We start from the raw sequence: 21,267 nt of genomic DNA, 5'->3' as shown, positions 1-21,267 counted from the left end.
TCTCTTCATTCAGACTCAGGTTTATCTCCCAGTACACTCTTTAAAACAGGAAATGTTCTTTTTCTAAATTGCGAGCAGTGTCATATGCATATTTGAATGGTGATATATGCGAAAGTTTAAAGTTGAATAATTCCAGATCCTTTGAATTTTCACCACCAGAAATTGTTCTGTCTTTTCTGTCGAACAGAGGTAACTTCCTTCCAAAAGGTATGTCGGTAATAATCACTGTGTAGCAAAATATTTGCGCTCGTCCATTTCTGTACACTTCCTCAGCACCAGAAAGAACAAGAGTGTAAAATGACTTTGGAGGGTGAAGGAAGATTGGAGCATGAGCTCATCTTAGTGGTTTGCCCAAAATAGAGCTCCTAAGTAAAGAGACTGTATCTCCACTTGGTGAAAACTTCGATATCATTGTCAAATGGAATATTTTATCGTTCATCGTGGGAATTGTCGAATAATTGAGAAACTGCTGTCTTTTTAAGGTCCTCTTTAACTAATCAGATATTTGTCCCTTAGACAACATTTTGGTAACGCCCTTGTTGACACACTGGACTTTAATTAGGGAGGACGACGGTTCAAACCGGCATACCGCCATCCTGATCTAGGTTTTCCTTGATTTCCCTAAATCGCTCCAGGCAAATGCCGGGATGGTTCTCTTGAAAGGTAAAGCTAGGCGTCATTTCACTTCTCGATAGAAAACCATTCGGAATTATCACGAACTCCGAATTATGAAGGTTTACTCTAATTTCAGTCATTTGTTTTCTAGCTATCAAAAAGCGTGGAAAATTGTTTTCATTTTGCCGCTTACAGAGGTTATACGAATGTAAATAGCAAAGGGGAGTCAGTGGCCATAAAGGAGTGAACGTATTAATTTTGAACGAGGTGAACGCGACCGTGCGTCAACGCCGAAGGGGAAAAACCGTGCCCCGGAGCAGATCCCTTGGAGCGGCGGCGATGAAACAATGTATCCTGGTTAGGCCGGAAGGGCTGAAGCCGAGCGCGCGATGGCGCCGGCGCGGAAGGGTGGCGCCGTAATTAATACGGAGCAGAAATTTATGAAACTAGCGCAGCCCTATCAGGGACGCCATTATTCCACTAACTTGCAGCGGCAACGAATCTGAACTAATCAGCGGCGAACGCAAACATCGATACGCACTGTGCGCATGCGCGCAAACACGAAGCGTTTGCAGCCGCCGAGGTACGGGAGGCACACGGTTCACAGGCGGAAACCGGATACGGATTTCGACCGCGCGGAAAGCATTTCTCTCTCTCGGATTGTAACATTAGGCACGCTCCCACTTTAACACTCTGCGTGTGAGCGCTGGAAAACAAATACGGGCGGACATCGTTGTGCGCAGAGGTGCCAATGGTGGAAAGGATAATGCGTTACAAAGCTGCGAGCACAATTGAAAAACAGTCTGGTATGGCATTTAGGATGTTGTAGGTTACAAACTAACTCTGGTTGCATATTTACCGTATTCATGTAGCTTCCGGGGCACTACCCTCGGGCTGAATCCATATCTTCTTGAAAATTAATGGCAGGTGTTTCTCCAACAGCTTTTATAACACATGCTGCGCGAACTCACAGCACTGCTTATTTTTTCGGGGGAAACTCAAACTTTGATAGCTTTGAACTGAAAATAATAACACTGTTTAGGATTATGAGCTTACGTTGTGTGCATCAAAATGAATGACCTGATTTAGAAACATAATAACGGAACAACGGCCGTGTCGAAAAGAAATTGTGTGTCGACCGAATACGTGTGGTCTAGACTTTTAGAGAATCTCCACTAAATGCCAGACCTTGCATCTCTTCCAATGACTTCTATACTGGTTGCATGTAGATCTCTTACAACGAAAACACATATGCATTATCGATGTATAGCAAGGTTAACGAAAGATTTAAACTGTCTATAAATCCATAACACTAAAGGCTATCGCCCGTTCCCCTTTTAGGGTTGCTTCAGCTATGTTGCTGTATTGTTAATCAGTTCAGCACTTACTTGCAGTTGAATTTAATGAAGTCTGCCGTTTATTGCTTTGTGCTATTCGCTGTTGTGGTAGTTTCTAATTATGTAGAAGTTTTTAACAAGAAAGAATTGGAAACCCGACATTGATTCGTCCGCTAGCGTTATGATCAGTTAACAATATGTGCGCTTTGCTATAACAGCCTAATTATCTATGTATATCAGTGTAATTTTTGCGCTAGAGTGGTTATTAGGAGACTGGTGGCACTTTGGGGTTGCGATATTTCACTGTCATGTCTAGAAGAAAATGTGCGTTGACTGAATACGTGTGGCCTAGCGTTTTAGAGAATCGCCACTAGATGTCAGACTATGCATCTCCTCCAGTGACATCCATACTACCTGCATGTAGATCTCTGATCTCGGAGCATGGACCTTAGATGCGCTTTCTGATTTTTGTCTTCTGTTTTGTAATAAGGTAACACAATTCCCACAGCCCTGTACGTAACAATGCATTCTCTACTTGTTTCTGGCTTTGAACTTTGTATCAATATGTGATGAATAGGTTGATATGGGAGAAGAAACTAAGCGTATTTCCATTTCCCACTCTCGTGACAAATTTCGTGGCAGCCTGGTTGTCGTTAGAAAAGAAACAAAATACGATCGTCTTTGGCCGGCACGTTTAGACAGCTGGAGTTCGACATCCACACAGTATAGACATCACTGGTCAGCTTAGTCAGTCTGAAACAAGATGGCGTCCTTCTGCAAGGCATTTTGTGAACTACAGTTCAGCAAGAACAGAATTACCATGATCCTCTTCCACAAAACCTAGATGAATGCACATTAGAAGTTACATATAGCGCAGTGTCGATGAAATAGGTAACACAAATGTATTTGGCTTAGTTTTGATGTGATATGCTTTACAATACGTTAAAAAGATTTATTTTCAGAATTTGGGATGACTACAGTGTCACGGTACTTCAACATTTTGTCACTGGAGATTAATATACAAAGAACAAACTGAGGTTTCCCAAATTATACTGGATGTCAATAATGACCTAACTGATGCCAAATTTATTTATGTTTTCATTCAAGTACACATTCATCACTGAGGATACTCTGCCTCCATTAGTATTTTGGCCAAGAAGAGAGAAGAAAGACGAGACCATTTGCTGCAGTTCAAAGGAGAAGATTAGTGTTTTAACGTTCAACGTTCCAGCGACAACGAAGTCATTAGAGACGGACCACAAGCACGGATTAGGGAAGGATGGGGAAGGAAATCGGTCGTACCCTTTAGAAGGAAGCATTCTGGCAATTGCCTTAAGTGATTTATGGAAATCATGGGAAACCTAAATCAGGGTGGCTGGAGGGAGGTTTGAACCGTTCCCCGCCAGTTCCCCTGCACTATCCCTGTCCGTTCCAGCACAGAGAATTGCTCCTAGAATTCTTGAAGAACAATACCCCATTTTTCCCATGGTCTTATAAATATTAAATATTTCACTCCAGATTTAAGAATGTCAGATTGTATTTAATGGAAATTAAAACATTTTTCTTCATGAAACATACACTGTTGGGCAAGAGTTTTTCTAGAATTCGAGTGGCAAATGACGTTTTAACACCGGAAATATGTTGCTGTTGTTGTTGTTGTTGTGGTCTTCAGTCCTGAAACTGGTTTGATGCAGCTCTCCATGCTACTCTATCCTGTGCAAGCTTTTTCATCTCCCAGTACCTACTGCAACCTACATCCTTCTGAATCTGTTTACTGTAGTTATCTCTTGGTCTCCATCTACGATTTTTACCCTCCACGCTGCCCTCCAATACCAAATTGGTGATCCCTTGATGCCTCAGAACATGTCCTACCAACCGATCCCTTCTTCTGGTCAAGTTGTGCCACAAACTTCTCTTCTCCCCAATCCTATTCAATACTTCCTCATTAGTTATGTGATCCACCCATCTAATCTTCAACATTCTTCTGTAGCACCACATTTCGAAAGCTTCTATTCTCTTCTTGTCTAAACTATTTATCGTCCACGATTCACTTCCATACATGGCTACACTCCATACAAATACTTTCAGAAATGACTTCCTGACACTTAAATCTATACTCGATGTTAACAAATTTCTCTTCTTCAGAAACGCTTTCCTTGCCATTGCCAGTCTACATTTTATATCCTCTCTACTTCGACCATCATCAGTTATTTTGCTCCCCAAATACCAAAACACCTTTACTACTTTAACTGTCTCACTTCCTAATCTAATTCCCTCAGCATCCCCCGACGTTATTCGACTACATTCCATTATCCTCGTTTTGCTTTTGTTGATGGTCATCATATATCCTCCTTTCAAGACACTATCCATTCCGTTCAACTGCTCTTCCAAGTCTTTTTCTGTCTCTGACAGAATTACGATGTCATCGGCGAACCTCAAAGTTTTTATTTCTTCTCCATGGACTTTAATACCTACTCCGAATTTTTCTTTTGTTTCTTTCACTGCTTGCTCAATATACAGATTGAATAACATCGGGGAGAGGCTACAACCCTGTCTCACTCCTTTCCCAACCACTGCTTCCCTTTCGTGACCCTCGACTCTTATAACTGCCATTTGGTTACTGTACAAATTGTAAATAGCCATTCGTTCCCTGTATTTTACCCCTGCCACCTTCAGAATTTGAAAGAGAGTATTCCAGGCAACATTGTCAAAAACTTTCTCTAAGTCTACAAATGCTAGAAACGTAGGTTTGCCCTTCCTTAATCTAGCTTCTAAGATAAGTCGTAGGGTCAGTATTGGCTCACGTGTTCCAACATTTCTACGGAATCCAAACTGATCTTCCCCGATCTTCCCCGAGGTCGGTTTCTACTAGTTTTTCCATTCGTCTCTAAAGAACTCGCGTTAGTATTTTGCAGCTGTGACTTATTAAACTGATAGTTCGGTAATTTTCACATCTGCCAACACCTGCTTTCTTTGGAATTGGAATTGTTATATTCTTCTTGATGTCTGAGGGTATTTCGCCTGTCTCATACATGTTGCTCACCAGATGGTAGACTTTTGTCAGCACTGGCTCTCCCAAGGCCGTCAGTAGTTCCAATGGAATGTTGTGTACTCCAGGGGCCTTGTTTAGACTCAGGTCTTTAAGTACTCTGTCAAACTCTTCACGCAGTAGCGTATCTCCCATTTTATCTGCATCTACATCCTCTTCCATTTCCATAATATTGTCCTCAAGTACATCGCCCTTGTATAGACCCTCTATATACTCCTTCCATCTTTCTGCTTTCCCTTCTTTGGTTAGAACTGGGTTTCCATCTGAGCTCTTAATATTCATACAAGTGGTCCTCTTTTCTCCAAAGGTCTCTTTAATTTTCATATAGGCAGTATCTATCTTACCCCTAGTGAGATAAGCCTCTACATCCTTACATTTGTCCTCTAGCCATCCCTGCTTAGACATTTTGCACTTCCTGTCGATGTCATTTTTGAGACGTTTGTATTCCTTTTTGCCCGCTTCATTTGCTGCATTTTTATATTTTCTCCTTTCATCAATTAAATTCAATATTTCTTCTGTTACCCAAGGATTTCTACTAGCCCACGTCTTTTTACCTACTTGATCCTCTGCTGCCTTCACTACTTCATGCTTCAAAGCTACCCATTCTTCTTCTATTGTATTTCTTTCCCCCATTCCTGTCAATTGCTCCCTTATGCTCTCCTTGAAACTCCGTACAACCTCTGGTTCTTTTAGTTTATCCAGGTCCCATCTCTTTAAATTCCCACCTTTTTGCAGTTTCTTCAGTTTTAATCTACAGGTCATAACCAACAGATTGTGGTCAGAGTCCACATCTGCCCCTGGAAATGTCTTACAGTTTAAAACCTGGTTCCTAAATCTCTGTCGTACCATTACATAATCTAACTGAAACCTGTCAATGTATAGGCGATAAGTTAATGGCTTGCTTACTTCATAAGATCTTGATAAGATAAAATGTAAACAATAATTTGTGCGCCTCTATCACTCAAATTATCCGAAGTTAGAAGAAATCGGTCGGACATTTAAATTGCATTTCCTTAATATCTATATGAAGTGATTACTATTTAATAAATCCAGGAATTTTACTCAGCTAGACTGCATTTTATTTCTTGTTGTTGTTCTGGTCTTCAGTCCTGAGACTGGTTTTATGCAGCTCTCCATGCTTCTCTATCCTGTGCAAGCTTCTTCATCTCCCAGTACCTACTGCAACCTACATCCTTCTGAATCTGCTTAGTGTATTCATCTCTTGGTCTTCCTCTACGAGTTTTACCTTCCACGCTGTCCTCCAATACTAAACTGGTGATCCCTTGATGCCGCAGAACATGCCCTACCAACCGATCCCTTCTTCTAGTCAAGTTGTGCCACAAACTCCTCTTCTCCCCAATCCTATTCAATAGTTCATCATTAGTTTTGTGATCTACCCATCTAATCTATAGCGTTCTTCTGTAGCACCACATTTCGAAATCTTCTATTCTCTTCTTGTCCAACCTATTTATCGTCAATGTTTCACTTCCATACATGGCTACACTCCATACAAATACTTTTAAAAACGACTTCCTGACACTTAAACCTATACTCGATGTTAACAAATTTCTCTTCTTCGGAAAAGCTTTCGTTGTCATTGCGAGTTCAAATTTATATCCTCCTTACTTCGACTATCATCAGTTATTTTGCTCCCCAAATATCAAAACTCCTTTACTACTTTAAGTGTCTCGATTCCTAATCTAATTCCCTCGGCATCGCCCGATTTAGTTGGACTACATTCCATTATCCTTGTTTTTCTTTTGTTGATGTTTATCTTATATCGTCCTTTCAAGACACTATCCATTCCGTTCAACTGCTCTTCTAAGTTTTGGGCTGTCTCTGACAGAATTACAGTGTCATCGGCAAACCTCAAAGTTTTTATTTCTTCTCCATGGATTTTAATACCTACTCCGAATTTTTCTTTTGAATAACATCGGGGAGAGGCTACAACCCAGTCTCACTCCCTTCCCAACCACTGCTTCCCTTTCATGTCCCTCGACTCTTATAACTGCCATGTGGTTTCTGTACAAAATGTAAATAACCTTTCGCTCCCTGTATTTTACCCCTGCCACTTTCAGAATATGAAAGAGAGTATTCCAGTCAACATTGTCAACAGCTTTCTCTGAGTCTACATTTTATTTACAGGACTCAAATGGCAACACGAAGCAAGACTGAGTTAGTGCTTACAGTCCACCGTGACTTTCTTCAGCGTATCGAGATCCATCTGCCTCTGCTGAAAATCTTTCGTTGTTGGTGTTGTCAGTTTGAAGAGAAAAGATGTGATGCGAAGGTAAGAGTCCCTGTCGACCTTTTACCTGTGATGAAACCGTGGGAAGAATTCGGCAAACGTATGTGCCTATACCACGAAAGTCTAATCGCCAAGCAAACAACAAACTTACAACTTCTGTCTTAAGGTGCCGATCAGTCTACAGACGAAACAGTATCCAGTTAGTGCTCTACGAGTTAGTGATAAAAGGGATCGTCTTGACTTGATCAATGCTGGAAGACAGAGCGATGATAGATTATTAGTAAGTTTAGTTTTCAGCGATGGAAATACATTTCATGTTAGCGGTAACGGCAATCAACAGAACACGCACGTGTAGGGACTTCAGTATCTTCATGGAATGGTTGAGCGTTTTTTTTTTCTGTTTATTAGGAAATCGCTTAATATCCCTTCTTTTTTAGGGAAACATAGTGACGGGATGCTACAGAATTTAGCTTTCACCACAAATTGAGGAGGACCCTAATCACTTCATATTTCAACAGGATGGACCTGCACCACACTGTCACAAAATTCTATGCCAATACTTCGGTCACGCGTTGCCTCAGCCTTGCATTGAGTGCACAGCACTCCTCGACGCTGCGCTACATTCATGGTCTCCAACATCTCCGTGCATGATTGTTTACAATTTTATCCTGTGGTGCTATTTTTTAATGAAATTGTTTTCATCAACTCTTTACCTCGTGACGTAAATGAGAAGAAGAACTGTCAACACAGACATGATACTATCAATTTGTTGCAAATTTACCAATCGTGTAGACGTTGTCCGTGCTGCTCCCGGAGGACAGGTAGAGTGTCTGTAATAGCATAACTAAAACTTTAAGATTTGGAGAGTGTTTTGCAATTTTCCACTTCTTTTTCAGTGCTACCGTCAATAAATATGAAATTCTTAAATGCGGTTATTCTCTCTGACACGCTCTGAAAATGTACGTTATTCTTGAAGTATTGTGTATTTTATAGCCTCTGATTCGTAGGTGTGCACAAACCATCGAAAACAAAACCAAGAAGATACACAGGAATTTATAGCCGAATAATACACACACGAAAAAATGTTTTGCATCACATCGGTTCCGAGAGTTTCGGAACCTGTACAGAAAACTGGAACAGATATCTACATAAACATCATTTCCGCCCTTTTTATTGCTCATTAAAACCCCACATTGCATGTTGTACCATCATACAGCGAGACTTCAGAGGTAGTGGTTCAGTGCGCCCCGGTATTTCTAATACCCAATATCACTTCTTCTTGCATTGATGCATGCATGTATTCGTCATCGCATACTATCCACAAATGCATGAGGGCACTGTTGGTCCAGATTGTCCCACTCCTCAACGGAGTCCATGAAGACGAATGCCTCGCCAATATGGTGTCGATATGGTTGCACTATCGGTCGGCGGATGGCATTTACAAATCTTACAGCAATTACGGCACCTTCGATGATCACCAGTGGCGTGCGTCGGCCCCACATAATGCCAACGCGAAACAGCTGCACTTGCTGGACAGCGTGTCTAAGGCGTTCAACCTGGCAGCGTCGCCTCCAAACACGTCTCCGACGATTGTCCGGTCGAAGGCATATGCAACACTCATCGGTGAAGAGAACGTGATGCCACTCGTGAGTAATCCATTCGGTATGTTGCTGGACCCATCTGCACCGCTCTGCATAGTGTCGTGGTTTCAAAGTTGAACCTCGCCATGGACGTCGGGAGTTAAGTTGTGTATCATGCAGCATATTGTGCACAATTTAAGTCGTTACACGATGTCCTGTGGCTGCATTAAAAGCATTATTCAACATGGTGGCCTTGCTGTCAGGGTTCCTCCGAACCATAATCCACAGCTAGTGGTCATCTACTGCAGTAGAGCCCTTGGGCGATCTGAGCGAGGCATGTCAACGACAATTCCTGTAACTCTGTATCTCCTCCATGTACGAACAACTTCTCTTTGGTTCACTCCGAGACGCCTGGACACTTATGTTGTTGAGGGCCCTTCATGGCACAAAGTAACAATGCGGACGCGATCGAACAATGGTACTGACCGCCTAGGCATGGTTGAACTACAGACAACAAGAGACGTGTACCTCCTTCCTGGTGGAATGACTGGAACTGATCGGCTGTCGCGCCCCCTCTGTGTAATAGGCGCTGTTCATGCGTGGTTGTTTACATGTTTGGGTGGGCTTAGTGACTTCTCTGAGAAGTCAAAGGGATTGTGTCTACGATACAGTAACCACAGCCTACGTCTGTATTCAAGAGTTCTGGGAACCGGGGTAATGAAAATCCTTTTTTGATGTTTGTATGAAACGTGTTTGTAGATAATGGATCACAGGCTATCACAAAATGCAACTGTGTTATCCAAAACAGTGCTTTCTGGAAGACTTACTGAACTACAATGCAGCAGGTTCAACTATTCGGACTGACAATGTTCCTACGTCTCCCGTAATTTCTCTCGTCCGGAAATTCTAAGTTAACTGAAACCAGGTGTTTCCTCAGTTTAACTGAACATTGCACTCATGTATGCAAGTAATAACTCACTAACTATGACACTACGAGTGTTCACCAATTAGTCTACATCTAATACATTAGCACTGACAATATATTCTCGTAAACAAACTGAACAAGTCGCTTCGTACTATTGCTTGCTGACGTAATGGCTGATAACTCACAGCTAGCCAACTTCATCAGCACAGGAAAATAGTTCCAACGAGGTCAAATGGAAAACAATAAAACATACGACTTAAGAACTACTTAAATAAAGAAACATTGGCAACTGGAAAAGAGAACGAAAAGAAAACTATTTTACTTTTCGCAGGAGAGGTTCCGTAACGTTTGGAAGGTAGGAGACGGATACTGGCAGAAGTAAAGCTACTGGCAGAAGTAAAGCTGTGAGTAGCGGGCGTGATTCATGCTTCGGTATCTCAGATGGTAGAGCACTTGCCTGCGAAAGGCAAAAGTCCCGAGTTCGAGTCTCGGTCGGGCACACAGTTTTAATCTGCCAGGAAGTTTTATTTTACTTTTACTTCATCAGTATTAATAGCAGTCGTTTGCAGTAATAAGAACAGCGTCTTAAATTAATGTGTTTGCTATCTTATTATGATTATCGAAAGAAATGACTTAGTGAATAAAACCTAGTATTAAGTGTTGGACTGAATGTTACCGAAAATAAATTTGTATACCATTATATTATCACAATTTACGATTGCGCAAAAATGAATGACCAAGAAGAGTTCCTGTGATTTCCATGTAAGAAGTTTCTGCGTCACTGGTTATAACAATGTAGTTCGCGGTGTTTCTTAGCCAATGTTCCTTCAAAATAGTTCCCACTTGGCTGATGCTGCCAGAGTCGTCTCCGTCCGCATCGTTAGTCCATGATACTTGAACGTGTAATCCAATAACTGGCATTACATTGCTAGATTCAGTGATGGTCGGTGCCTGTTGTAAATTTAACCGGAACTGTCTACTTCTGCAGAATTAATTCCAGGTTGCATATCTACATGCAACGACGAACAGAGACACTTTGCTTTCCATTAAGGCGTGACGCAACTTGACGTCAGACTGTTTGTTACACAGCTTAGCTACACTTCTCAGATTCATGGTTTACTATTCGAACGTGGCTGGGCATTTTACACAGTACAACCGCCAGGACTAACAAAGTACTTTTTGTTATTTGTACCGTAAATCATTAGTTTGTGGTTTATATCGAAAAATTCGTGCAGTACACAATTGTCTCCGTGATCACTTCAATGAGCTGGCCGTCATCACTCCGTACATTCACTGTTATAGTTTTCTATATCAGTATACGACAAGAAAATGAGTTATCTTATTTTCAGTTTCATTTCACAGTCCGCGTCACGTGACAGACTGTCTGTGTAGTCTCGGAAGTTTTACATTTACAGAGTCAAAATACAATTGTGGCTACTGAGCAATGCAATACGAAACGTCACTACTTCTTTAATCACCGTTCATATAGCAGTCGTAAAATATAGCACTGTTCAAACACTGATATTTTCGCACCGACCACGAACACAATAGAATAACAGTAAACGCCCGGTACGACAATCACGTCCAATTTGGTGTTGTTACTCCAAACTCTTTACTGGTGGTTACCTCTGTCGACATGTCGATATAGACTACATCTCATAATCATCTTGCTTTATACAACTCTTTCAAATATTCTGATTACAACGATTTGCATATTTATACAAAACTAAAACTTCACCGTATTCTAATCGTAGAAAATGAATTCAAACGACATGTCAATAAGTAAGGAAGCGTGCAACATCAGAATAAATAAAAATTGCACTCACTTTCAAAGGAACTACATTTCAAAAACATAAACACGATTCTAACAAGAAACAAGTTTACAAAACTTATTCAGAAACAACCATTTCAATATATGATGAAAGTAGAGCAGGAAATAAGTAAAAGAAAATATAGGAAAAAAAGAATACAAATCTTTATTGTTCTGTAGCATTACCTTCACTGATGGAAGAGGGAGGAACTTGTGGGGCTATGTTGTCAACATGGCGTAGCCATTTTGGAAACCACAACCTTGGATGGAACTTGTAACTTTCAAGTAGAAAGGGAGTTGTGCGGAATATCAAACAAACAGAGAATTACGTGTGTAAAATCGTGCAAAACTTCATGTAGGCATACCATCATTCATTCAAGAGTTCTGTCTCTCTCTTTTTTTTACATAACAAGGTAAAAGCTGTTGATAACACATAAAAGCTATAGGATCTGCTCCACGTGTGGTCCAGCATCTTGTAAGGTGGTTGTTATCAGCTGTACCCATTTCTCATTGACCTGAAACAATGTTTCTCGTTAATGATGTTCAGCTGAGCCCAGTTTTCTGCGACATGCGGCGAATACTGCTTTCTGGATTCTTACTCAACGATAGCAAAACAGCGGTTGATGTTGCTTCAGGCATAGCTGTTTTCAGTCGTCAAGCTGTCTGTCTGCGACAGCCAGTTACACAGACATTCGCGAGAAATTTTGCCACCACAATGTGGGTTACGCATTGAATGTCTGGATGGCACGGGTGGCTCCATTGTTGGTCTCAATACGTTCGGCTTGTGCTTACGCAATCAACTTTCACCTCACCTGTCTCGAAGGAAAGTGTCATAAACCGAGAAAGAATAAAGATATGTTCAAATGAATGGCTCCACTGCTTCACTCGTGTAATTCTCAGCCTATTTGATGTGTCACATGAACCATTTCCACCTGAAAATTAAGAGTTGCATACAAGTTTGCATCTTCCAAAATAGCCGCTATGTTGTAACATAATCTCACAGGATTTCGCCTTGACTTTAAATATCTGCTTAATCATCTGTTTTTTATTTTAGAAAACCGGTTGCGCACTTACGGAACACGCTTTAGATATCATAATACTAATTCTTGAAGATCTAAGATTTTAGTACCAATTTGTAGTATTAATGTTATAAGGATGCCAATGAAACTTATGTAATTGTAAAGGTACTTAGACATAGATGTCCACAAAAAAAGTAATGTGTGTATTTAGGCGTTAAGAGAGGTTAAAGGAAATATACACAAACACATGAGAAAAGTTTTTCTCTGAATCTCACTTTGTTACCAACTTCTACCTCGCGTACAGCTCAGGTCCTATGGCAGAAATTATACGCGATTGTAACAACGTTTCGTGGAATCGCATTCTAGGTACGCTCTTGTTAATTGTTGCTGGTGGTCCATTTGCAGTAACACACGCATGCCAGGAAACTACAGTGCCACGGCTACGTCACTGACGTTGTTGACTGTAGAAATCACAACATCGCAGGAGCCAAATCTTCGGTGGCAACAGGGACTGTCCCTAACGTTATTTATTGGGGTATTTTTTCGGGTCAGTTTTGTCCAAGACTAAGGACACTAACGTTGTGTTCATTTGCCGCCATTACCACAAAATTTAAAGTAATTTGCTAATTTTCAGTATCTTCATTTGCAATAGCTGTGATTTACCTTATTATATGGACACTATGTTTGTTTTTGCCTACGCCTCGAAGAAGAACGCTAACGAGTCTGACTGAAAGACAAAGAGATAGAGATACGTAATTTGTGGTACACAAAGTAATAGTAATAAGTGGACATTGCTAATGATATTTCTATTGCTTGGTTGGTACCCCTGCACAAGGGCGTACGTGCGGAGACAGATAGATAAGTAATTTAGATTATTATTAATTGTAGTTGAACACACTTAACTAATTAAATACGTTCTTTAATGTACTCTTCGATCTCACGATTAAAAGTTTTTCTTTTATTTGCGTATTGTTCCAGTACTTGCAAAAGGTTCGTTTTGGTTACATTCGGCTGTTATGCCTAATTTTGGAAAGTGCATATTCAGCGTTATACCACAAATTTAAGTGGATTTGCTAATAATTTCCTCACATATTAGTTTTCTAAACGTATTTAGTGTCCTTTTATATCTGCATTTAATATATTGTCGTTATCACTTAGTAAATCTCTTAACTAATTTCCAAACTACCATGATACTAAGTGTGTGAGGTATATTAGGAAAGTTAGTTCAGGGGTTTTGTGCAGCTGCTGTGGCAGTTGGTTTCATTGGGTAAATTGTAGCGGCGTAGGAATTGGGGAAGAAAACGAGAATCTACCATTCTTTTGCAGAGTTTGCTCAAGAGATAGGACTATAGCTGAACAAGAGGAGAAAATTAGAGCCCTTCCGGCTGATTTGGATAGAGTGAGGGAGGCATTGAATAGGTTTAGGGGGGAGGAGGGTAAACAGCGGTGGGAAGTGGTAACTGGGAACAGGTGCCAAAGAAAGTGAACAGTGTCTGACAGTTTCCCAATTGGCACAACCAATAGATTTGCCTTGATACCACAGTTAAGTAAGGAAGAGGCTCCAGTGAAAGTAGATGTACTTAAGATGCAACAGAATCTCACTAGGAAACCAATTGTTTCAAAAAAAGTAGAAGGTAAGAGGAAAGTTCTGTTGCTAGGTAGCAGCCATGGAAGAGGTGTGGACCAGATTTTACACGAAAAATTAGGTGACAGATTCCAGGTCACAAAGTTTTTCAAGGCAAGTGCATGCCTTAGCCACGTGGCAGAAGATATGTGTTGCTTGTGCAAGGGTTTCTCAAAGCAGGATCTTGCAATGATAGTGGGTGGAATAGGAAAAAATATTGATAGGGATCAGGGCTACAGTATCGAGTGTGACGTGGTGGAAATAGCCTCAGCAACGACCCGTACCAACGTTGGGCTGGTGCCTGCTTTCGTGGGGCATGATAAGCCCCAGTTGAACGGCTCTGTCAGGAGAGTAAATATAGAGTTGGATCAGTTGCATAGGGCGGACACTCTGTCAGACAATGGATTGGTTCCTGTCGAGGCTATTGGTAGGGGGGATTTCACAAGGCAGGCCTACACCTCAGTAGGAAAGGGAAGGGTAAACTGGCAGGGTTGTTAGCGAAATCGATAAGGGGGGGACACTAGCACTCATGGATGTACTTCTTTTTTCGACTAATAACAGTGTCCAATGAGAGGTTCAGGCAGGTGATAAAGAGGTCCAAAACTCACAAGATTCTCACAACAGTAGAGTAAATAATAATGTAACCATATTTAACCAAAATATTGGTGGATTAAAGAAAAAAGTAGATTCTCACAAAAGTCAAGTAAAAAATAATGTTACCATTTTTCACCAAAATATTCCGGAATTGGAGAACAAAGTAGATAATCTCTTGCTTTGTTTAGATGACATTGAATCCGATAATGTAATAGATATACTATGCATGCCTGAGCATCATATTCTGTCTGATATGGAAAAGGTAAATATCAGTGGTTATAAACTAGTTGCACATATGAGTGTCAAACTTTATTACTGTGTAAAAAGCTTAGATACAAAAAAGTTTTGTCTAGAGCAACATATAGAAGCAGGTGCCTGTCAACTTAAACTGAAGGAGGGCTCTTTTATAATTGTAACAGAACAGTATATGGGTCACGTTCAGGAAACAGTCATTTATTACTGGTAAACTTGGATGCCTTGTTGTGCTGTCTGTCGGATAGGGGAAAGCAAATTATTATTTGTGGGGACTTCAATGTTGATTCATTGAAAGAGTGTAATAAACAGAATGACCTGGAAGTCTTGCTCGGTTCTTTCAATTTGATACCTGTCATTAATTTTCCTACTCGGGTAGTAAAGGAGAGCAGCACATTGATAGACAACACTTTTATAGACCAAGAAAAGTTTAAAAACAAAATTCTTGTCGTGTTGAGAATGGAATTTCTCATCATGGTGCTCAGCTAGTTACAGTTTGTGACATATATTCACTACCCTCCAAATCTGTGTGTTTAATTAATAACTCAACAATAAGAATTTTCAGAGAAAATATTCAGCAGTTAGACTGGTGTACAAGGAACCCGATGCTAATTTAAAATGTAACTTATTTCATGATACACTTTCAAGAGAATCTGAAAACTGTTTCCCCAAGAAAGTAGTTAAATCTAATTGTAAGAAACCATGTAAAAAACCTTAGCTTACTAAAGGAATAAAAATATCTTGTAACCACAAAAGGGAACTGTATCTAACAACGAGAAAGAGTAATGACCCAGAAACAGACAAATATTATAAAAACTACTGTGTTACATTAAGAAAATTTATTAAAAAGTCCAGAAGCATGTGCATTATGTCTGAGGCTAATGACTCAGATAACAAAATCAAAACAACCTGGAATATTATTACAAGGAAGATAGGGCAACCAAGAGTACAGGATGACGGTATTACCATCAAAGGAAATGAAAACTTGACAAACAACAAGCTGGAAGTCGAAAACATTTTGAATAATCATTTTTTAAATGTTGTAGAGAAAATAGGATCTAAATGTTCATTAGAAGAAGCAAGTCAGTTAATGGAAGAGGCCTTACCCACACAATTTTATTCATTTGAAATTCCACATACTTCTCCTTTTGAAATTAGGAAGATAATAAACTCTCTCAAGAATAAAAGCTCACTTGACATTAACGGCATTTCCAGCAGAATAATAAAAGCTTGTTCCCAAGAGATAAGTGGGATTCATAGCCACATATGTAAGAGCTCTCTGAAGCAGGGTATTTTCTCAGATAGACTGAAGTATGCCATTGTTAAACCACTGCATAAAAAAGGGGATGCGTCTGATGTCAGCCACTACCGCCCAATATCTCTTCTGACTGCCTTATCCAAAATTCTTGACAAAGTAATGTATTGTACAGGAGCCTCACGCCTTTGTAAAAATAAAGTTTTAATAAGATGACAGTTTGATTTCCAGAAACGATTTTCAACGGAAAATGCTACGTATACTTTCACTAATGAAATATTAAATGCTCTGAGTAACCGTAAGTCACCCGTTCGAATTTTTTTGTGATCTCTCAAAGGCTTTTGATTGTGTAAATCATGGAATACTTCTACATAAGCGCAATCACTATGGTATGAATGGGACAGCGCTCAAATGGTTTAAGTCATACCTAACTGGAAGAGCGCAGAAAGTTGAAATAAGGAGTTCGCATAATACGCAAAAAGCTGGTGATTTCCCAAACTGGGGAACAATCAAGAATGGGGTGCCGCAAGATTCGGTCTTGGGTCCTCTGCTGTTCTTAATATATATTAATGGTTTGCAATTTTATATTCACGAAGATGCAAAGCTGGTACTTTTTGCCTATGATATAAGTATAGCTATCACACCCAACAGACAAGAATGAAGTGATGAAATTATAAACGATGATTTTTCAGAAAATCATTAAGTGGTTCTCTGAAAATGAGCACTCATTAAACTTTGACAAAACACAGTATATACATTTCCACACAGTAAATGGAATGACACCATTAATAAATATAGAATTCGATCAGAAATCGTTAGCTAAGATAGAATATTCAAAATTTCTAGGTGTATCCATTGATGAGGGGTTGAACTGGAAAAAAAACCACTGAAGATCTGCTGAAACGTTTGCGTTCAGCTGCTTATGCTGTTAGGGTCATTGCAAATATTGGCGACATAAATCTCAGTAAATTAGCTTACCATGCCTATTTTGATTCTCTGCTTTCGTATGCCATCATATTCTGGGGTAACTCATCATTGAGTAAAAGAGTATTGATTGCACAAAAGCGTGTAATCAGAATAATTGCTGGAGCTCATCCAAGATCATCCTGCAGCCACTTAGCTAAAGAGCTAGGGATCTTCACTGTAGCCTCCCAATATATATATTCACTTATGAAATTTGCTGATTACAATCCGAACGAATTCAAAAGTAACAGCAGTGTACATCACTACAACACTTGGAGAAAGGATGAGCTTCACTACTCAAGGTTAAATCTAACTTTGGCTCAGAAGGTTGTAAATTATGCTGCCACAAAAGTTTTTGGTCACTTACCTCTGAGCATCAAAAGTCTGACAGATAGCCATATCGCGTTTAAAGGAAATTCAAAGACTTTCTGAATGGCAATTCCTTCTACTCATTAGATGAATTTTTTGATGTAGTAAATGGGTAATTTCCCCACCCCATACCCAAAAAAAATATTAAGTGCCATGTAATATTTTGTGTAATGTAATTTCTTGTACAGACACCTTTTATTAACATTACACGTTGCACATCATTACGAAGTGCCCTAAACGTAATTCCAAATAACTTTGAGGGTTATAACTGCGGTTTGATAAATTTACAGCGCAGATTTTGTAACGCAAAACATCAAACATCTGAGTTTGCTTTAGGGGATACAACGAAATTCTCATTCTACACACATTGGCAGGCCATGCCCACACAATGCCAACGGATCGCGACATTATGTACCGTGATTCGTCACTCCACAAAACGTTTTTCCACTGTCCAGTCGTCTAATGTTCATGCTCCTTACACAAAGCGAGGCGTCGTTAGGCATTTGATGTGTGGCTTATGATTAGTCGCTCCACCATGAAATCCAAGTTTCCTTACCTCCTCCTATCTGGATGCGACCCGCCACGAATTACACTCCTGGTCAGTGTTTTCCACATACTCCTTCCCTCTCCGATTCTGCGCAGAATCTCCTCATTCCTTATCCTATCAGTCTACCTAATTTTCAACATTCGCCTGTATCACCACATATCAAATGCTTCGACCCTTTCCCGTTCCGGTTTTCTCACAGTCGATGTTTCACTACCGTACGGTGCTGCGCTCCAGACGTGCATTCTCAGAAATTTCTGCCTCATTTTGCCAGTGTAGCTTAAAAATGTCTCAAGGCGGGATTGCTGCTAGAAGCTGGATTTTAAGGCTGATTCGCATGGACAATAGTGTATAGTTAAGGAAGGAATGAAAAAGAAGGCGGAATGTAGAGTAATCTAAAATTTATCTTTTCTTTCCGCTGAAACTTCTCTCTTCGTTCGGCTCGTGTTTTACACTTCCTTGCTTGCATGCCGGTAAAAAGTTAATTAACAAGATCGAGTTGCTAATTACCGATTAAATAATGAAAGAAGTATTCGTAATTAAGCACATACCTCCTGGAATAGCCACCATTTCAAAAACTTTAGGTCTAATTTCGCTGACAAAAATGTTTTATCCGAACGAAACTCAGTCTTTGGAAGAAACAACTAGCCGCTTCTAAGACCGGAATTCAATAGTCCCAACATTACTGTAGCCAACGTACTAAACAAAACATTTTACCTGCGAACATTTTGTTTAATGTTTGGCCACCTTTTCGGAATTCTGACCCAATGTGCGCCGATATCTACTGTTTTCTGGTTCAAATGGTTCAAATGGCTCTGAGCACTATGGGACTCAACGGCTGTGGTCATTAGTCCCCTAGAACTTAGAACTACTTAAACCTAACTAACCTAAGGATATCACACACATCCATGCCCGAGGCAGGATTCGAACCTGCGACCGTAGCAGTCTCACGGTTCCGGACTGCGCGCCTAGAACCGCGACACCACCGCGGCCGGCACTGTTTTCTGGTTCTCCTGGACGAACAGAGAACTTCAATCGTTGTTTGCGGAACCCGTGATTGGCTGTTCATTTAATCAACCAATCAGAGTGAAGCCTTTCCCGCGCCCTATCAAGTAGTATATGAGCTGTGAGAAACGGCATTGAGGAGTCGTTTCGCTGTCGGACGCGCAGTTCATGTTGAATATGTCAGAAAAAGTTATATGTAACGTGAAGAAGGTATTGTTCTCTAGTGTTCGGTCTATATCGCGATGAAATCAGATACATTTACGGACAGACTGTGAAAATTTGAGCTTTGTGAAGGAATTGGTTGGAGAGATAAACGTGTGTGAACTCTCGGCCTTTGTGAAGAATTCTACGTAGCATATTTCGTAATCGTTTACGAAATAGTTGGCGAGCAACTTCTTTTAAAGAAATCCACTGAAAAGGACCAAACGTAAAACTCATGTTGTAGCTGAGTATAAACTGTGAAAATCGCGTAACAAGTCGAATTGAACTTCGGTACATTTCTGGCGGTCTTGCCTGTGTATAAGATGTGAAGAGCTGTGAGATGAGGACAGTGATATTAGTTGTTAGTTTTAAATGCGGGCTGATGGTACCTATTTGATTTAGCATCTATAGAAAGTAAAGAACTATTTGCCGAATTTTGACGGTTTTTCTAAGGGATGAAACAATCGCCCTCCACCTGAAATTTGTTATAAGATATTTACATTACATTTAGCTACAGAGTTAATGCAGGCTGTGCTAACGTAAGTATTGGCGATGTGTTTCTTCAACGCTTCTTTTAACATCGTCAGAACAGTATCTACGTTGCAGAGAAGCGGGTTGGTGACCAGATGCCGTACGGAGGTAAGTGGAAGTTTTGTGGTTGTCAGTACGACGAAAGAAGCACTAAGCAGTTACGCAAATTTTAACCCAGCAACGCCGCACACTGCTCACATTAAAAGCAGTAGTCGTGGGGGACGAAGCCACATAATTTTGCTGTTGGCCTTGTCTACAGGAGGTCGTGTAATTAGGAAGGAGAAGACATTTTTTTGCCACTTTAGATTAAATATGGCCTTGAAGTTCGCTTCTCCCCTGTACGTTCCTTTTTCTCCCCCTCTCCATACCAAAGTCACACTCTTTCCCTTCACTCTACTTTACTAATCTATGCCCCATTTTTTGGAAAGAAGCCAATTAGAGAGCTTCTAAACTAGTTGTGATAACAAATTTAGCTCTTCCAATAACAGCTCGGTACTTGACTTTAGCGGAAACTAAACAGTCAACCGACTTCCTCGACTCTCCTCTTACCACCCCACACCATTCCTAAGCCATGACCCTTTCGTGGGATTAAGCCGATGAGAGAGCTTGTAAGCTGTGTTACACATATTTAGACCCTCCAGTCACAGCTCTGTATTTCACTGCCATAAGAAAGGAAATATCCAATCGGACAGGTTCCTAAGACAATTAAGGGGAGAAAGGACATGACATCATTCTTATCCAGTGATGATGCTAATCGCACAAGATTGCAGATCTGAAGAGGTTTATATACTTCGCCTGTCTGTTTGCTGCGCAATTTGAAACAGATATGATATGTACACATCACAACAAAAAATCGTGAGGTATGGAGCAGGTAATATATTATGAAAAGTTTCGTAGCATGACACATCACTCACAGATTTTCGACATCTGTAACCAGTGTGTTTCAATTACATCTTCATAATACTTTTACAACGAGTGTATGGAACTTCCATTATCACAATAATTCTTAACGTATGGTACAATTTAAATGGCTGCTGCCATCATATCTTTCCTATTATCTACAACATATAGGCTACAATTTCAGTGCATTATATTATCATAATGTCCAAGTTAAAATTTCAGTTTCGTGTGTTTATCACATCAGAACTGTCCGCAGACAGTCATGCAAAATGAAAAAAAATGGAAGATTGTAAGATGTATGTGTCTTTGAAATACCTTTCACCACTCTTGGCCACGCGGGATTAGACGAGCGGTCTAGGACGCTGCAGTCATGGACTGTGCTGCTGGTCCCGGCGGAGGTTCGAGTCCACCCTCGGGCATGGGTGTGTGTTTGTCATTAGCTTAAG

This window comes from Schistocerca gregaria, chromosome 4 (genome assembly GCF_023897955.1).
Source record: "Schistocerca gregaria isolate iqSchGreg1 chromosome 4, iqSchGreg1.2, whole genome shotgun sequence".
Lineage (NCBI taxonomy): Eukaryota > Metazoa > Arthropoda > Insecta > Orthoptera > Acrididae > Schistocerca > Schistocerca gregaria.
The sequence above is the reverse complement of the archived record's forward strand: the minus strand, read 5'-3'. Positions refer to the sequence as shown.